Source organism: Octopus bimaculoides, chromosome 2 (assembly GCF_001194135.2).
Source record: "Octopus bimaculoides isolate UCB-OBI-ISO-001 chromosome 2, ASM119413v2, whole genome shotgun sequence".
Classification (NCBI taxonomy): domain Eukaryota; kingdom Metazoa; phylum Mollusca; class Cephalopoda; order Octopoda; family Octopodidae; genus Octopus; species Octopus bimaculoides.
In genome coordinates this window covers 164,367,508-164,373,857 of record NC_068982.1, presented here as the reverse complement: position 1 = coordinate 164,373,857, position 6,350 = coordinate 164,367,508, and positions in this window count along the sequence as shown.

Here is a 6,350-nt window from a genome sequence, read left to right as displayed (position 1 = left end):
ATAATAATAATAATAATAATAATAATAATAATAATAATAATAATAATAATAATAATAATAATAATAATAATATCACAGGTATCTGAGGCCCAACTACCACCCTTACCGCTACCCCCACCCATCCTACTGTTGCTCTTGCTGCAACCACTGCTACTACTACACATAAAAACAATAATATCAGTGATATCACTGATGATGATGATGATGATGATGATAATGATGATGATGATAATAATAATAATAATAATAATAATAATAATAATAATAATAATAATAATAGAAGGCTTTATCTTGGCTGCCCAATATCAGAGCTTATTGACCAGGAACTATGAAGCAAATGTGATTAAAAACTGGTGTAGACCCAAAGTGCCGATACTGCGACCACGGGATAGAAACAGTCGGCCACCTAATCTCTGGATGTAAGGTTTTAGCACCTGTAGAGTACAAATCAAGACATGGCAGTGTTGGCCAATATCTACATTGGAGAAAATTTGAAACTGCTGACAAACGGTACGTGCACTATCCTGAGGCTGTAACTGAGGGAGAAAATGTAACTATTCTTTGGGACCTTCCAGCATACACAGACCAGACCGTCAAGGCAAACAAACCAGATATTGTTGTGAAAACAAAAACAATAGAGTCTGTTTATTGATTGATATGAGCATACTCTGTGACAATATTATCTTGGCAAATGAATTTGATAAGCTCAGAAAATATAAAGATTTGCTAATCGGAAAGATGTGACATCTCAAGTCGGTTGCAATACCAGTGATTGTAAGAGCACTTGGAATGATCAAAAAAGGAACTGAAAATGTTTAAGAATGATCCATGGCTTACCATCCATGCAAAAAGTGCAAACGATTGTCTTAACTGGTATGGCACATGTATTGAGAAGAGCATTGTCGCTGTGAATTTTCTTTCTCTCTACTCCTTATTTTCTTTGTTTACTTTATTATTTTTTATTTTTTCTGTCTTTCTTCCCACTTTTCTCTGTCACGCGACTGTGTAAATGGACAATTTGGTGTGTTTATTTTAATAGCCTACCGATGTATACAGTACGTTTCTCTTCCCTGTGTGCCAAGAAGACACCCAGTTAGAAATGGAAACAGAATTGAAAGAAGATGATAATGAAAATAATAATAATAATGATAATAGGGGGCTAGAGAGAGGCAAGACGTGGTCTGAGCACAAAGCACAGAGGGTGGCAGAGTCGTAGACTAGCCAAATCTTCTGTGATTTCGCAATCCAAACAGATCACATGCTAGAGCATAACAGACCGGTGCACGACAGATGTTATATTGTTAACATTGCATGCCTCTTTGACACAAGCATAGTCAAAAAAGAAGGCGAAAAGATAGCGATACAACCCGCTTAAGTACGAAATAGCCCAGCTATAGAAAATGAAGGTGAAGATAGTGCCAATTATCAAGAGTAATATATATGACATAAACGGCGGATCCTAAGTATTTTTAATATATTATGTTTCTGTTGAATTTTGTTTTTAATTATTGTTTCATTATACATTGTTATTTCTGTGTAGTCACGTCACATGTGTATATTTATAGATGTATGAGGTGTCACCTCTTTAACTGTACAAGTTTTTTCAGTGTTTCCCTCGTGTTTCTATCCCAAACCCATTTTAAAGTCTCCTATTGAACGCAAATTTTATTTTGCAGGCTTTCGAGCCCTTTCAGTCTCATCATCATCATCATCATCGTCGTTGTCGTTGTCGTTATCGTCGTCACCTTCCTCCTCCATCCTACTCCATCATCCCCATCAGCATCACCATCAGCAGCAACAGCATTATCATCATCATCATCATTGCTGTCGTCAATATCCTCATCATCATCATTTCATGTATATTAGCATGGTGCAATGTATCTACAAAAGCTAGGAGAACTGTGTCTATGTATATCCATTCCAAATGGGAAACATATATTAAGGACATAATGGAGCCATAAATATGCAAGCTGAAAGCAATTTTATTTATTCTCTAAAATAAAGACGCCATGATTACGTGAGTCTACCTCAAATATCCATTCATTGTATTCTGGAAGAGGCGACAATTTCAGAATATTCTAGTGCATCTGTTATACACAATGAATATTCCCGCCTCTTAATTTTGAATAGATGCCCACCCACTGATATTTATGTATATATAAATATACATTAGATTGACTGTATTTGTCACACTTGCATGTTATACATAAAATATCCGTATTAAATGGGAAAACAATTGATAATTTATTGTAAATAAATCTAGGTAAATTTTATATTGAATCTTGTTTATGTTATATACATAATTATTTGATGTGATCATGGTATCGCAAATAACAGAACGCGCATTTGCAGTAGTTTATACAGCTGCAGATTGGCTTTTCCACATCGGTGTACATAATATCATAGTTGACTTCACATCAATTGAGAGTTAAAGCAGTATGAGGTATTGGGAAATTGATTGCGAGATTTAATGATACTACACACCATTATTATGGTATTGTGTATGTTTGTAAGGTATATAATTGTCAAATGACGCTCAAGAAAGAGATAGTATGTTATTATTCGGTCGGTCATACGAATAACACTCTATAATCGATTATGAGTTTTAGCTGAATACACATATTTACCTCCTCCAATTGCACTGGAAAATCAGCATGTCATCCGATGATGCAGCTGAAATATGTTAATATCACCAAACGTTAAGGTGAATATAATTAAGGAAGCTACGGTTCATTACAATCATTATATACACAAAATTACACATACACACATACATATACACACACACACACACACACACACACACACACACACACATATATATATATATACATATATATATACATATAAGTCAGTAAATGGTGGGGTTACTATTTAATATGTATGTATGTATGTATGTATATATATATATATATATGTATATATAGGTACGCATAGATGTAAGGGGTTTCTTTGTTGAGGTTACTAAGTAAGCACATTCTCTTTGATAGTTTTTGTATATAGAGAAATACAATTTAAGCCATTCTCCAGAATATGTATAATTATCTGCATGTTTATTTTGGAACTATCATTTTGAATACACTTGCATTGCTAGGAGTGATAATCTATCACTATTGTATATTCATCCGAATAGCTACCTGCAGTTTATTCAACTTTCTTAGAAATAGATGTTATCTACTCACATATCCGATTCTTTTTATAGAATACACTTCACTAAACCAAAATTCTCAAAATACTGATGCATGTCACCTTAAGCAATTTTATTATGAAAATTATCATTATCAACCATATTTAGCTTATGATACATATTTTGCTTGTTCTTCCTGTGCTAAAGACACCGAATTCAAGAATTCTGCGAATCCATGATATACTTATCAATTATATCTATTAAATCTAAATCCAAAATATGTGAATATATATTGTGAAATGTTATATAAATATAATGTACCGAATAGTTATACGATTTGAATTGTTGATGTAATTGAAAATAGAGAGAGTAAGGAAATGTTTTAAGTAATAATCACAAAACAGGTTGTTTTAGTAGTAAGAAAATTGAATGAGAGGGTGTTTCAAACTTTTAGGCCTTATGATTTATATATAATGAATCTAGGAGGAATGAAATGTCCTAGAAATGATATATAACATGACAGTCGATAGGGTAGAATGAGATAGAAATTTTTGAAATATATTTCTTGTTATGAAGAAAGAGTAAAACATAAGATTAAGATGTATACACACAAAGGCAAGTCGTAAAGCCATTTGTGTAAGGCACAAGTATTCGAATTGTGTGACAGAATGTCAATGAATAAATAAAACTATTCGTTATTATTGTTCAAAGGAAGTAGTATTATATGCAGAATGTATCTGCAGACATGGAGGAAATAACCATATGCACACCAAAAATACGAGAGTGTGAGGAGATACTCGAATAGACAGTCCGTATAATGAGTAGTAAATATGTGTATATAGACTCAGTATAGATCAACAATTTTATTTATTACCAATTAGAATAACACGAGTTAAGGAAACTAAATAATCATGCCTTCCAGAGTTTAGGAAGGAGAGGAAGGGGGAAGGAGGGGAAGACGACGACTATGACGATGACAAAGAAGAAAAAGAAGAACAACAACAACAGCAACGACAGGAGTAGTAATGCGGTAATAAACTATTTTGTTAAACGAATCAGTACATTAAAAATTATACGTATAATCCGATAAATATGAGATTGATAAAACAAAAACAGAAAAATCTTACTATCAAGGCTTGTTTTGTCAGTTAAAACTTGGAAACTTCAATATCAACAACCGAACAGCTCACAAGGTCTTATAGTTCAATATTCAACTATTTAATATAAGCTATTTGGAACTGTATGTTTTGTCTCCAAGTAAAACGCAGAATAGTTTTAAGTGAAATGTTATTGGTAAAATTCTAAGCTAGTATAGTCCATTGCTATATACCTAATATACAACAATTTAGCTTTAATGATCTTTTATGTCCTCGGCCTTAATCCAAACTATCTCAAAACGTATATACAGGAATTATACGTTATTTATTGCAACTAAAACTGGAAGAGTATACAATACTACAACGCAATAATTTAGGTATGGTATATCGGCATATTTATATTCAGAAGTAAAATTTTAACTGTCAGACGTTAACAAGAAACATGAATTTCTTCCAAATAGTGTTTACTCTAAAGCAAAAAATACGGCTGATGTTTACAAAGTTTGATGCCATAATTCTATTTAATTTCCTTCGATATTGCCAATGTTCAAAACCATCAGGATTATATTCTTGTATTCCTATAACATTCATGGAAAAGATTCTTATCGCTTGTGAGGGAATTGCTGCCTTTTTGTCTATATAAAATGAAATCATGGAATAAACACATATGACACGTATAATGTCGATCGTAGATATCTATATATATTGCATATCCTTATACACTGATTCCACTTGTAAAAGCTTTCATCTTTAGTTATGTAAATCGTATGTGAAATCAAAAATGAATTGTTTGATCAATATAAAGTGTCTTGAAATGCAAAGATAAATATTTTACTGCTGAGTGATTCGAATGTATATTTTTCCTTTCGTTAATTTAAATGAAGTCAGCTGTATGTTTCTATCACAGAAATTTCTCAATTACAATACATCTCAAAATTATGATTCCTTCACTTCATATGCAATTTCTATTAAAATAGCACCCTATAGCTGAAACGTAAGCAACATTGAAATAGTTTCGAAAATGTGTTTTTCCAGTTACATTCTTAGCAAGTTCAAACACAAATGCCATATAAATGGCCTATGCAGCAGAGTTTGGGGTTAGAGTAGATTTGCCAATTATTCTGAAAAATCAAAAAGATAACATCTCCTCTGAATTTGTCTTTTCAATTGCATTCAACAACAGGGTGGCGAGCTAGCAAAATCGTTAGACTATCTAACTAGTTACTTTACAGTATTTGTTCCGATTCTGTATTCTTATTTCAAATCCCAATCAGACCAACTTCACCCTTTTTCCTTTCCGAGGGCGATTTAAATGACAACTTCCTTCTTCACAAAACTCAAGTTTCCTAATATTTTACAATAACTTATCAGTATAAAAAATGCAGTGATATCTCTGTCAATAAATGTACCGGTGTGAGTAACACATTTCTGAATGCTCCCATAGGCAAGCCAAAACATTTCGAAATGAAATATAATAAAGATAATCATAGACGATTATACATAAGCAGATATCAATATACTAATGCATAAGTTGTGTACGCAATGTTTTTAATTATCGGTCGTTGCTGGCCTAATCTAAAAACAGTATTAAAAAAAGTAAGTTTAATTAGTTCCATCTTCATATAGACCGCACACCGCGTATCACCCTATATAGTAAAACATTTCCATGTGAATATCATGCAAATTAATTGCTTTCTGCGCATCACACAAAACGCATTACTAAAATACACAACAACTCATTGGGGGAAATACGTCATAGCTGAACAAATTACTTACAAAGTTCACAACCAAGGAGCAGCACCATTGTATTATATTATATTGTATTGTGTTATATTACATTATATTATATTTCATTACATTATATCATATAATATTATATAATATATTATTATAAGCAGTATAAGATTAATGTTTTGTGTCCTCAAATCTTATATATGACAATCATATATATGTTTATATACGTATATATGTGTGGTGGTCGGGTGGAGGTGTCTCTATGTATTCACATACTTGAATAAATTATTATATACAGAGAAAAGAATATGGCACATATGTGTAGATGTCATTAGCGGACACACACATATATACCTATAAATACATATGTATGTATATATATGTATATATAT